This window comes from Syngnathus typhle, unplaced genomic scaffold (assembly GCF_033458585.1).
Source record: "Syngnathus typhle isolate RoL2023-S1 ecotype Sweden unplaced genomic scaffold, RoL_Styp_1.0 HiC_scaffold_28, whole genome shotgun sequence".
NCBI classification, from domain to species: Eukaryota; Metazoa; Chordata; class Actinopteri; order Syngnathiformes; family Syngnathidae; genus Syngnathus; species Syngnathus typhle.
The window spans coordinates 744,468-757,966 of record NW_026871934.1 but is presented as its reverse complement, the minus strand read 5'-3'; the positions used below and the strand labels follow the sequence as shown (position 1 = coordinate 757,966).

General features: G+C 46.9%; 1 long non-coding RNA gene and 1 other non-coding gene across 2 annotated transcripts; one reads left to right on the top strand and one right to left on the bottom strand.

Annotated features, from left to right (window-relative positions):
- Window positions 1–2,794: 2,794 nt before the first annotated feature.
- Window positions 2,795–8,736, bottom strand: LOC133147079 (uncharacterized). Its single transcript, XR_009711502.1, has 2 exons — window positions 8,397–8,736; window positions 2,795–3,425 (listed from the first exon to the last, which is right to left on the bottom strand). It is a non-coding gene; the product is annotated as an uncharacterized LOC133147079 (long non-coding RNA).
- Window positions 4,490–4,656, top strand: LOC133147097 (U1 spliceosomal RNA). The gene has a single exon (XR_009711510.1). It is a non-coding gene; the product is annotated as a U1 spliceosomal RNA (small nuclear RNA).
- Window positions 8,737–13,499: the final 4,763 nt, after the last annotated feature.

Sequence of the window (13,499 nt, the reverse complement as noted above, 5' to 3'; positions counted from 1 at the left end):
TCGGAGTTGGAAAACAATCTCTCTTCATCGAGACACTGAACTATCGTTTTCAATCCTTTGTGAATCTCTCACAGCAAGTCAATGATGGACAAAATAGAGAGATTCAGGCTATTAGACTGATGGTCTTGCAAAACAGGATGGTTCTGGATTTGATGACTGCAGCACAATGTGGTGTGTGCCATAATATTGGGACTTTCTGTTGCACACATTCCGAGATAACGACACGCACATCAAGGATGCCATGAACTCACTGAGGAATTTACAGCAGGCCGTGTCGGAGGATAAAATCCCACATCAATGGGATTTTCTTTCATGGCTATTCTCTGGCACCTGGTGGCAGTTGCTGTTGAAATTTGTGATTCCTGTGCTTGTTGTGCTGGTATTGTTGTGCTTGTTTACGACCTCTGTTATCCCATGTTTGAAGTCTGCTGTGAGGGGGGTTGTGTCTTCTAGCATAGTGTTGGGTTCACAACATTTATCTGAAAATAATTTCACAGAGCGGCTCGGTGGTGCACTGGGTAGCACATCCGCCTCACAGTTAGGAGGGTGCAGGTTCGATTCCAGCTCCGGCCCTCCCTGTGTGGAGTTTGCATGTTCTCCCCGGGCCCGCGTGGGTTTTCTCCGGGCACTCCGGTTTCCTCCCACATCCCTAAAACATGCTTGGTAGGCCGATTGAAGACTCCAAATTGTCCCTAGGTGTGAGTGCGTGTGCAAATGGTTGTTTGTCTCTGTGTGACCTGCGATTGGCTGGCAACCGGTTCAGGGTGTCCCCCGCCTACTGCCCAATGACGGCTGGGATAGGCTCCAGCGCGCCCGCGACCCCCGTGGGGACTAAGCGATTCAGAAAATGGATGGATGGATAATCTCAGAGAGGCAGGAGATGTCTTTGATGGCAAGCGACTTCTGCAGAAGGGCGCAAACCAGACACAGCAAGTGTGGCTGAGAGTAGCGCTCTTCCTCCAGTTTGGTCGTGCCTTTTATTGAGGAACAACAATGGGGGGAGTCTACATGAATGCATAGTTTCTTAAACAGGAAGGACATCTCATAATTACATCTCATGACCACAGAACAACAGGGATGCTCTTATAGAAGGACCAGTATGATCGTCTAATGACTAACAAAGTTAAAAAGGAGGGTCTTAGTGCCCCTGGGATGCATACATCCGTGGCGTACTCATGACTTTAGATTAAATAAGACATTTGTCTGCTTTAGCCATCTCATAATAGACTCATGACCTGGTCATGACTAGCTAACGTAGTGATTCATGACTCCGGTCATGTGCTCCTTAGCCAGCCATATGCTCCCAAGTTATTATCCCGAGGTCAAACTGTGGAAGATCTTGCACACATAAGTAGATACATAGAATCCAATGATAAAAAGTATATTTTTCCCAACACGTAGCACAGGTGCAAAACGTCGCCTCTGAAGGCCAGCGGACTTTGTTGTGCAGCAGGAGATCGGCATATTCGCTGCCAACTTCTTCTCGCAATTCACGGAACTGGCGGTGGTTTAATGCTTTTGCGATTTTTTTTTTCACAATATGGATGACAAGGTTCGTTACCTCCATACACACCAGTGGGAATGTTTACCCACACAGCGCCTCTGCAATATGCAGTGGAATGCAAGTAAATTTCGATCCAATGCTTTCTGTCGTAAAGTCACAAACTTTTACGACCCTCTCATACTCGGTGCGACGTCTGTAGCGACTGAAATCAGATGGCCAGTGTGTATCTCTGTCATTTAAACACTGCAGCACAGGCTCGCAGATGTCCTCCCCCCATGTTTGGCCTTTTAGTGGTATCACTTTCTTCTTGCGGCCCATTCGAGTTCACGTACCTGCATAGCAGAGCTGTCTGTTCGATATCGGTCACGTCACACGACTCATCACAGGCAATTGAGAAAGCTGGAGGTGAATTGATGTCCTTGATTTGCTGATTGGTGATATTGTTTGCCATTCAAATTATCATGTCCTTCACTGTTTTTACGGAGAGAGGCACGTCTTTAATTTTCTGAATGATTTCGGTTTTGTCCGAAAATAGGCACTTTGATATTTTAACGAAGGAATCCTTCATGTACTCACCATCGGTGAATGGTTTTCCGCAATTTATTATCTCCCGGGCTGCAGCACAACTTGCAGCAGTAGTAGAGTTTGGACATGCAATCTACTTCTCGAAACTGTTTTTTCGTTCCTCAAATTGCACCTTTCCTCTCAGTTCCAACTGGGTGATTTAGCATGCTTTAGCTGAAAATGTCGCTCCAAATTGCTCTTCTTGTTATATTTGACAACTCATTGCAAATCGAACATTAAGTCAATCCTTCAGCATTGGCAATGAAAGCAAATAGTTGAATCCATTCTTTCTTAAACCCTCTGTTAATCATCAGCAATCTTTCTCTTTTTGCCTTTTGAATCCATGGCCCGTCACTCACACACCTGTTTACAACTCGCCTCTGCTGTGTCGCTTGCTATGACGCAATTTTGCGCCATTCTGAAATTCTGTATTTTTAATATATTTACAACTACATACATTTTCGACAGCATGAGAATGTTTGTCTCATGAGTACCACCTAAAAAACATATTTAAAAAAACAAAAAAACAACAACAACATATTTTTCCATTTTCACGCATTTTTGCAAGCGCTCCAGGGAGCCGCTAGGGGTGTGCTAAAGAGCCGCATGCGTCTCTGGAGCCGTGCGTTGCCGACCACTGGTATAGGGGGTTGGCTCGGATGGTTATGCTCTTTTCGCCCCCGGGTGTCGGTCAGAACACAGGAGAACACAGGAGGGAATACGTGGTTGAGTTTGGATTACTTTACTGAATTATTGGCAAAAAAGTCACAGTCACTGTGGCTCTTAGGGGTGTACAGGCAAATTGGCAAAAGGGTATTGTGTGAAGCGTGTGAAGCGTGTGTGTGGTTTGTGGGGTGTCTGTGGTTCTGCAACAGACAGAAATACAACAAGTATCAACCTCTGACGTCACACAACACTCGTAGACAGTGTCACGCTCAGAGCAGGGAGAGGACTCGAATGCAGAGTTCGAAAGTTCAAGGAGTTTATTTCCTCTGCGGACGACAGCTCCAGGAACAAAAAGTACCTCACGATGAGGCAAAAAGGGAACAGACAAAAGTGCCTCAACACGAGGAAAAAAGGGGATAGACAAAAGCGCCTCTACAGAGGGAAAAAAGGGCTGGGAACAGCAAAAAAAAGCGCCTCACACTGAGGGAAAAACGAAGGCAAGCTCGCACGGGCAAAGCACGGGAAATAGCTGTGGCTATGGAGTCGCTGGTGGTCATGGCCAGCAAGACGCACTGGCACAAGGCGAGGGGAAGACGCAGACTAAATACACATACGGAGGAGGGAGGACACAGGTGTAGTTATCATCACGGGGAGGTCAAGCGGACGGTCGTGCAGGGGAAGGACCCATGATCTGTACAAAATAAAACAGGAAGTGATAATGCGAGGGACAGGACAAAACAAAACAATCTACAAAACCCGACATCATGACAGACAGCACACATTACATAACTAACTGTGCGTAACAGTTCCGCTATACTAAATAACTATAAATGAAATACTCTCTGCAATACACCAAACATACGCGATCGAGACAACAAAATTAATTTTTTGACGACCGTTAGTCGCCGTGCCGCTGCGTAACGGCTACTCCTACAATGCGAGGCAAACTTAAAGGAGCGCACCGGAGCTGTCAATCAAACGGCATGCACACAAAGCAAACCGCAATCGGACAAACGGCAACAATGATGTAACGATGAAATGTATGAACTCACTTTGTGTCAAAGACGCACACAATCACAGCATTATACTCAGTCGATACCTGCAACCTTTAATTTACCGCTGTGTACAAGCTCCAACAATCACGATAAGCTGAGGTAACTCACGCGAGACTTAAGGCGCAGTAACGTAACTTCACTTTAAAGATAGCTGGCGCCATCTAGTGTTGTGAAGGGTTATAATGTCTAGACCCTGAATGTAAGACGACCCCCACTTTTTCAGTCTTGTTTCAATGCAAAAAACTTTGTCTTACATTCAGGCCAAGACGGTATTATTCAGTGGTAATGTACATTTTCAATAAATTCTAATTCATAGTTTTAAGGTTCTCAGGTTAAAAGAGGCAATGCATGTTGGGCATGTTTTGGCAGATATGTTATCTTACATCTTTTTTATGGTTTATTATGGTTGCTGCCTTCACCACTACATGGCGACTCTAAGAAAAATGAGGTGAACAAAGGTGTGGGGGTAGGGGCAATTTTGGGTAGGAAATGTAGCAAAGCATGATGGTAGTGTTTTTGAATCTATTTTTCACTTAATTTACAATACTTTGGTTTTGTAATGACTAAAGGTACTATTTAAACAGTTCTACGAATCCTGTTTCATCCACTGTGTATGTGTGCCACACGTTTGTCGCAATTAAGCCCGTGAGTGAAGATGGCGTGTGCGGTTAAGACGTCGGCCCGGCAACTTGAACAATTCATACTTACTTGACAGGGGAGACACCATGATCAAGAAGGTGATTCACCCAGGGTGGGACTCAGTCACTATAAGGCACTATGGTTGAGATGACTCCTGCAAATTCCATTAATGCGGGAATCTCGACTGCATAATTTCTGATAGCGTGAGACTGCGTTCGCACTCTCCCCTGATCTTTCTATTTAAAACTAAAATCATGCGCAGTTTAGGTCTACAGTGCTGTGACACACTGAACGCTTTTGAGCAGTGGTCCCCAACCTTTTTTGCGCCACGGACCGGTTACATGTCAGAAATATTTTCACGGACCGGCATTTATATAAATAAATAATACATTTATATAAATAAATAAATAAATAAATAAATAAATAATACATTTATAATAAATATATAAATACGATGAAATAAAATGATACGACTGACATAAAAACAAGTACAAATGACAAAAATAAAACTCACCATTACGTTGAATTAGTGGGAGCACTGAGTTTGTTTCTCAGAAACAAGCCGGTCCCATCTAGACGTAATCGGAGACAATGACACCCGAAGTGATTAAGGTTTGTCTTTTATTGCAGGATGCTTGGTCTCCATGTGTTGAAGCAGTTTTGAATGCTTCATTGCCTGGTTAGTTAGCCTGTCGCCACATATTAGCTTTGCGGGCTCGACTGGGGAAACATGTCACGTGACCGGGACGAGTGTCTTGACCTGAATTAATTGATCGTCGATAATTATTATTATTTATTTTTTTTCTGTGCGGCTTGGCGGCCGGGTACCAAGTGACCCACGGACCGGTACCGGTCCGCGGCCCAGTGGTTGGGGACCACTGCTTTTGAGCATTATTAACTGTACTCTAGAACTGTGCATTTGCTTGCTCAACTGTATTAAACAAATGAGTAAATGCAAAATAATGTGTAATTACCACGTTCCTGACTTGTTACATGATATGAACGTATCAAAACCTTCTTGTCGGCTGTAGGTCTGTCTTTTTGAAGAATGCGCCCGATTGTTGTTCCTCATACATCACAAGTATGGATTTCTAGAAAACAACTTTTACTTCTTAAAGTAAAATGACAGATTTATATTCAATTTAAGTGGCACTGAGTGATTCACTCACTGAGTACCGTTTTTTTCCGTGTATAGTGCGCCCCCATGTATAGTACGCACCCCTAAAAATGGCATGCTGATGCTGGAAAAAAGCTTGTACCCATGTATAATACGCACCCAATTTTTATGAATTTTTTAAAAAAAAAAAATTAGTTTCTTTTTTTTTTTTTTTTTTTTTTTTTTTAAGTCCCAATGATCGTCACACACGCAGGGAGGCAATGGGTCCCATTTTTATAGTCTTTGGTATGGGCTTAACTAGGCTGGATGTAATTTTTTTTGTTGGCGTTGATTTCTCCGACTGCCCGTAAACGCACCACCGCGCTCCGTGCGCATGGAGCGTGTTTGAAGTGAACAGCAGAGAAGAAAGGAACAAGGCAAAGTGTTGTGAAATAAAATATTACCTGTAATACGGATTTAGGTAGAGAACTGAACTCTCGCTCTTTATATAGCTGACGTGTCTTGCTCATCCGTTCTGCGCATCTGTAATGGCGGCCTCCGTATGATATCCGGTTTGCGTGTGTGCGAGAGCGAGAGAGAGCGAGAGAGAGAGTGCGCGAGAGAACGCTCAACCGTAGCGCGCCGCCGACCGCCCAACTGCACCGGGCTGGTCGATTATTGTGACAGAGCCGTCGCTGAAATTTAGAAGATATTTTTAAAGTCCTGATGTACTTTCTAAAATTTAAGTGGACCTCAGTGCGCACTGCGCAGGGAGCTTAATTTGGTGCAGCGCGCCGGGCGCTCACTGTCGCATTGCTTAAAGAGCGCCTTTGTGTTTTAGGATGAACAGCAGAGACCAAAAGAACAAGGCAAAGTGTTGTGAAATAAAATATTACCTGTAAAACGCATTTTGTTATTTGCTGATTGAAACTGCTAATTAAACTGTGAATTGAAACTAATAGGAAGAAAACAACTCTCGCTCTTTATATAGCTGACGTGTCTTGCGCATCCGTTCTGTGCATTTTATTTCACAACACTTTGCCTTTCTTCTCTGCTGTTCACTTCAAACACGCTCCATGCGACCGCAATGCTCTCGTATCAGACGCTTGCTCGATCACCTGCTCGTTTGCTGTCCCGTGCGCGCACGAAGCGCGGTGGTGCGTTTACGGGCAGTCGGAGAAATCAACGCCAACAAAACAAATTACATCCAGCCTAGTTAAGACCATACCAAAGACTATAAAAATGGGACCCATTGCCTCCCTGCGTGTGTGACGATCATTGGGACTTAAAAAAAAAAAAAAAAAAAATTAAAAAAAAAAATTTTTTTTTTTGTACCCATGTATAATGCGCACCCCGGATTTTAGGACAATAAATTAGTAAAATTTTGCGCACTATACACGGAAAAAAACGGTAATTCGTTCACTCACAGATTCGTTTCGTTGGTGAATGGGAAATGCAATTCACGACTCGGTCGTGAACGGGAAGTTTTGTCACTGACTCGTAAAGTCCCTCCTACATCTAACGCTCACTGGCGCTGCTGATTGATCTGCACGAGTGAGTGACAGACAGCATTGCTGCTAAAACCATTTACAGCCGACACACATTATGCCGACATTGATGTTTTAATTTTGTATTTGTTGGCTTGTAGTTGATGGTGTTATTATTCCGAATGTGTTTGTGTTTTAATAAAAGGCTGAAAAAACCCCGTTATGCCGACATTTGTTATTTTGGGGGGCACCAACTCATATAACAACGTAAAACACATATACATATTGTCATATAAAGCTGTTAACCAAATGTCTGATTTTTATGTTTTAATAGGCGAGTATAAAAACAAGGAATAAAAAACTAGATAAGTTGTAACATAAATGTTTATTTAAAATAATAATAATAAATTCACGACTCGTTCGTGAACGGGAAGTTACGTCACTGACTCGTAAAGTCCCTCCTCCATCTAATGCTCGCTGGAGCTGCTGATTGGTCTTCACGAGTGAGTGAGTGAGTGAGTGAGTGAGTGAGTGAGTGAGTGAGTGAGTGAGTGAGTGAGTGAGTGAGTGAGTGAGTGAGTGAGTGAGTGAGTGAGTGAGTGACAGACAGCATTGCTGCTATGCTATTGCCAGCCGACACATGTTATGTCGATTGATATTGTTAGAAAAATGTATAAATATGTTATTATGCGTTCTCTAATCAATGCTTTACCGCAATATTACTGCAATATATGCTTGCTGTTTGGCCTTGCTGTTTTTATGATGTACCACAGAAGAGAAAAGTAATGGCTGGGTCAGACAGGACGCAGCTGGCAACTCAGTGGCAACTCAGCAAAAAGAAGACATCTACCGAGACAGTTCCTTTCTAACAAAGACCACTTTGTTAGACAACATGCCACATTGCTGTCTTGCACCCCAGATGAACCTCCAAGTGACCATTAAAGTCAGGGTTTTCCAAACTATCTTGATCGTAAGATTATGTTGGTGCGTATCCAGTAATAAATAACCTAGGTTGTCTCATCCTACACAAGGTTTTGACTAGAGATCAAGGGCTTTCTCTTCTCAACTCAAACTCCTTTTCTAACATGTTCTTATCAGTATGTAACACCTGGTAATTTTTGCTTATGAGGCAAAGCCCACATGCTTTTTTCTTTAGGGGCTTGTCTCACGATTGTGGGTAGGGCAAATCCAAATAAAAAGAGCGTATAGAGATATTTAGTGTAGTGAGATTGTTGTAAGCTATCTGTACTGCACTCCTCGGGAGAAAAGACTTAATATTCTGTCTCACTTGTGGTTTGTTTGCTGTTGCTCTTCTCTTAACAGTTCTTCAGTCAGCGAATTAAACCTGACAGAAATTGGGGGCTCGTTCCGGGATCTCGACACACCTTGAACGGGTCCAGCGGACTCTTCGACGCAGGCAAAAATCCTCGGCCGAGGTGAACAAAAGCCCTTTGACGGGACTGTCTCGATCAGTCCGGCTGGACACCGGGAGGGTTGACGAGATCTTCCTAGGAAGAAAATCAGCAGACCGTGAGTAGGAATATTAATTCTACTAAAAAGGAATGAATGAGCGGTGATGAGGTCACTTAAAACGAGCAGTGACAAGAGGTCACTTAAAACTTTGAGAATTCTAGACCCTATCAAGTGCCATTAGAAACAGTTAAATTCCGCAGGGGGAGTGTGGAGCCCTCTAACTTTCACGTTAGTTAAATTCCGCAGTGGGAGGGGCGGACTCCTCTGTTATTCCTAAAAAAACGCGCGTGGTGTGCTTGTGTACGGTTTGACTGAGAGTGATCTCATTTGAGCGCTCCTCTATATAAACACACAGGATTGTAAACAGTGGCTTTGTGTGGGTTCAGAGGCAAGAACTCTCCACTTCCTTCGGGGAGGTGAAAGGAGACTTACCACACATTGAATCTTTAACCACTGTCCTGTGAATAAAGTTGGTTTTAGGACACTGTAGGTGCCATTCAAACTACTAACTCCAAAATTTAGAAAAATAAACCATGGGAAACTTATAGTTTAGTAAGCGAAAGTCTCTACCCCGACATGAATTAAAATGCAAGGATTGGAAATTAATGGAATGGGTCGACCCAGAAAATGTAAAACATCTTGACAAATGGATAACTATTCCTCCCCCGGTTGGGAAGCGTCAAAAGCGGTGTGCAAGGAGGCTGAAGAGCGGCAAACGCGGGGGCGTCCGGGCCAGGCTGGCGGCCAACCCTGCTCGCCCGGCCGTGCCTTCCATACTTCTGGCGAATGTTCGATCGCTGGACAACAAAATGGATTACATTCGCTTGCTGCGATCTACAAACCGGACAGTGCGGGACTGCTGTGTGCTCGTGTTCACTGAGACTTGGTTGACCGTCAACATTCCGGACTCTGCCGTACATCTGGAGCGGCTAGCGTGCTATCGGGCGGACCGGGCCATTGTACAAGGGGGGAAATCTCGTGGAGGTGGAGTATGCGTCTACATCCGTGACGTATGGTGCTGGGACTCTGTAGTGGTATGCAAGCACTGCTCGCCACTGGTGGAGTTCGTGATCATTAAGTGCCGTCCTTTTTACCTGCCAAGGGAATTTACCGCGATTCTGCTCGTCGCGGTTTACATCCCGCCTTCCAACATCGAAGGCGACAGGATCGCGGCTCTTAGTGAACTGTACCAGGCTGTCAGTGAACAAGAGACAGCGCACCCTGACGGTTTTACCATCTTCGCTGGGGATTTTAATCATGCTAACCTGAAGTCTGTTTTTCCGAGGCTTCACCAGCATGTTGATTTTCCTATGCGTGGCGACAGCTTCCTGGACCTGGTCTACTCCGAGCATAAAGGAGCTTTCAAAGCCGCCCCCCTCCCCCATCTTGGACTTTCTGACCATATCACTGTTATGCTTTTGCCCGCATACAGACAAATGGTGAGAGCGTCCAGGCCAGTTCGCAAGCAAGTACCGGTGTGGCCTGAGGGTGCCTCTGATGCACTGCGTGACTGCTTTGGCTCTACTGACTGGGACATGTTTAGGAGGGCTGCCACTTGCGACGATCGGACAGACATTGAGGAGTATACTGACTCTGTTTCCTCCTACATCAGGAAGTGCATTGATGATGTGACTCTCTCGAAATCCATCGTCACTCGGGCTAACCGGAAGCCATGGCTGACGGGTGCTGTCTTCAGGCTGCTGAGGGCCAAGGACAAAGCCTTTAGAGCGGGGGATGAGGCTGGCTTGAGGACTGCGAGGGCTGACCTGTCCCGGGGCATCAAAGATGCAAAGAGGGCGTTCTCGTGCAAAATTACCGCCCACTTCAAGGACAGCAGGGACGCACGGAGCCTTTGGCAGGGCATTCAGACCATCACGGATTACAAGCCCGCGCCGCAGAGCTGTGAAGGCGACGTCCGTCTGCTCAATGACCTCAACCGCTTCTTTGCTCGCTTCGACGCTCAGAACAGCACTTGCCCGCTGAAGGCCACTCCCCCTTCACACGAGCTGCCCCTGTGCCTCTCCGCCGACAGCGTGAGGAGGGCGCATGCCGCTATCAACATCCGTAAGGCGGCGGGCCCTGACAACATCCCGGGTCGAGCGCTGAAGGACTGCGCTGGTGAGCTGACGGATGTCTTCACGGACATCTTTAACACTTCCCTGCAGCAGGCCATCGTCCCGTTGTGTTTCAAAGCTGCCACCATCGTATCTGTGCCGAAGAAACCCGCTCCGTCCTGCTTCAATGACTACCGCCCCGTGGCACTTACGCCCATCATCATGAAGTGCTTTGAGCGGCTTGTCATGGAGCACATCCGATCCGTTCTCCCCCCCACCATTGACCCCTTCCAGTTTGCGTACCGAGCCAAACGGTCCTCTGAGGATGCCATCTGCTCTGCCCTCCACTCGGCCCTCACCCACCTGGAGAGAAGGGACTCGTATGTGAGATTGCTGTTTGTGGACTTCAGTTCTGCCTTCAACACCATTGTGCCACAACGCCTCATCAGCAAACTTGACACGCTGGGCCTCAGTGCCTACCTCTGCAACTGGCTACTGGACTTCCTCTGTCAGAGGCCACAGGTAGTACGTGTTAGTGACAAGATCTCCGCCAGCATCACGCTGAGCACGGGGGCCCCCCAAGGCTGCGTGCTCAGTCCGCTGCTCTTCACCCTCCTGACGCATGACTGCACTGCAACCTACAGCGACAACCGTATAGTGAAGTTTGCTGACGACACGACTCTGGTGGGTCTCATCCCCAAGGGAGACGAGACTCTATACAGGCTGGAGGTTGACCTTCTGACCACGTGGTGCAGGGACAACAACCTCCTGCTGAACGTCGACAAGACCAAGGAGATTGTTGTGGACTTCCGGAAGGGTCACACCCAACACCTGCCGCTGACCATCGACGGTGCTGTGGTGGAGAGAGTGAGCGGCGCCAAGTTCCTGGGGGTGCACATCAGTGAGGATCTCTCCTGGTCCACCAACACAGCATCACTGGCAAAGAAAGCCCAGCGCCGCCTGTACTTCCTGCGGAAACTCAGGCGAGCGAGCGCTCCTCCGGCCGTCATGACTACATTTTACCGCGGCACCATTGAGAGCGTCCTCTCCAGCTGTATTGCTGTTTGGGGTGGCGGCTGCACTGACTACAACTTGAAGGCCCTGCCGCGCATAGTGGACACGGCTGGTAAGATTATTGGTGCTTCGCTCCCCTCCTTGAAGGACATTTACACCTCCCATCTCACCCGCAAGGCGACCACGATTGTGAGTGATGCGAGTCACCCCGCTCACTCTTTGTTCGAGCTTCTGCCCTCTGGGAAGAGGTACAGAAGCCTGCGCTCCCGCACCACCAGACACAGCTTCATACTCCAGGCTGTTAGGATCCTGAACTCGCTTCCCCGTTCTGCGTAGCGTCCTGTACTTTTACTGTCTGTATGCACACTGGCTCTTATTTGTTGTGTTATCTGGTTATTTATTATTTATTATTACTCTTATTATTTATTGTTGGTGCCTTCTTGTTTTTTATATTGCGTCGTTTACTTGTCAAAGCGAACCATCTTTTCTGACTTTGCACCCTAAAGTGCCAAGTGCAGATGATCCTCCAAAATATAGTGATTCTCAAAGTCAAAGTCAAAGTCAGCTTTATTGTCAATCTCTTCACATGTCAAGACACACAAAGAAACCGAAATTACGTTTTCTCTATCCCACGGTGACGAAACATATTACACGATATACATACAAGTAAACGACACAATACAAAAACAAGAAGGCACAAACAATAAATAATAAGAGTGATGAATAAATAATAAATGAACAGATAACACAATAAATAAGTGGAGCAAAACGGAGCCAGTGTTCATACAGCAGACAATAAGCATAGCGCAAAAGTACAGGACGCTACGCAGAAAGGGGAAGCGAGTTCAGGATCCTAACAGCCTGGAGTATGAAGCTGTTGTTGAGTCTGGTGGTGCGGGAGCGCAGGCACCTATACCTCTTCCCAGAGGGCAGAAGATCAAACAAAGAGTGAGCGGGGTGACTCACATCACTCACAATCGTGGTCGCCTTGCGGGTGAGATGGGAGATGTAAATGTCTTTCAAGGAGGGGAGTGAAGCACCAATAATCTTGCCAGCCGTGTTCACTATGCGCTGCAGGGCCTTCAAGTTGTAGTCAGTGCAGCTGCCACCCCAAACAGCAATACAGCTGGAAAGGACGCTCTCAATGGTGCCACGGTAAAAGGTAGTCATGACGGCCGGAGGAGCGCTCGCTCGCCTGAGTTTCCGCAGGAAGTACAAGCGGCGCTGGGCCTTCTTCGCCAATGATGCGGTGGTGGTGGACCAGGAGAGATAATCACTGATGTGCACCCCCAGGAACCTGGCGCTGCTCACTCTCTCCACCACAGCGCCGTCGATGGTCAGAGGCAGGTGTTGGGTGTGACCCTTCCGGAAGTCAACAACAATCTCCTTGGTCTTGTCGACGTTGAACAGGACGTTGTTGTCCCTGCACCACGTGGTCAGAAGGTCAACCTCCAACCTGTATTGAGCCTCGTCTCCCTTGGCGATGAGACCACCAGAGTCGTGTCGTCAGCAAACTTCACAATGCGGTTGTCGCTGTAGGTTGCGGTGCAGTCATGAGTCAGTAGGGTGAAGAGCAGCGGACTGAGCACACAGCCTTGGGGGGCCCCTGTGCTCAGCGTGAGGCTGGCGGAGATTTTGTTGCCAACACGTACCACCTGTGGCCTCTGACAGAGGAAGTCCAGTAGCCAGTTGCAGAGGTAGGTACTGAGGCCCAGCTTGTCGAGTTTGCAGATTAGACGTTGTGGCACAATGGTGTTGAAGGCTGAACTGAAGTCCACAAACAGCAATCTCACATACGAGTCCCTTCTCTCCAGGTGGGTGAGGGCCGAGTGGAGGGCAGAGCAGATGGCATCCTCAGAGGACCGTTTGGCTCGGTACGCAAACTGGAAGGGGTCTATGTTGGGGGGGAGAACGGATCGGATGTGCTCCATGACAAGCCGCTCAAAG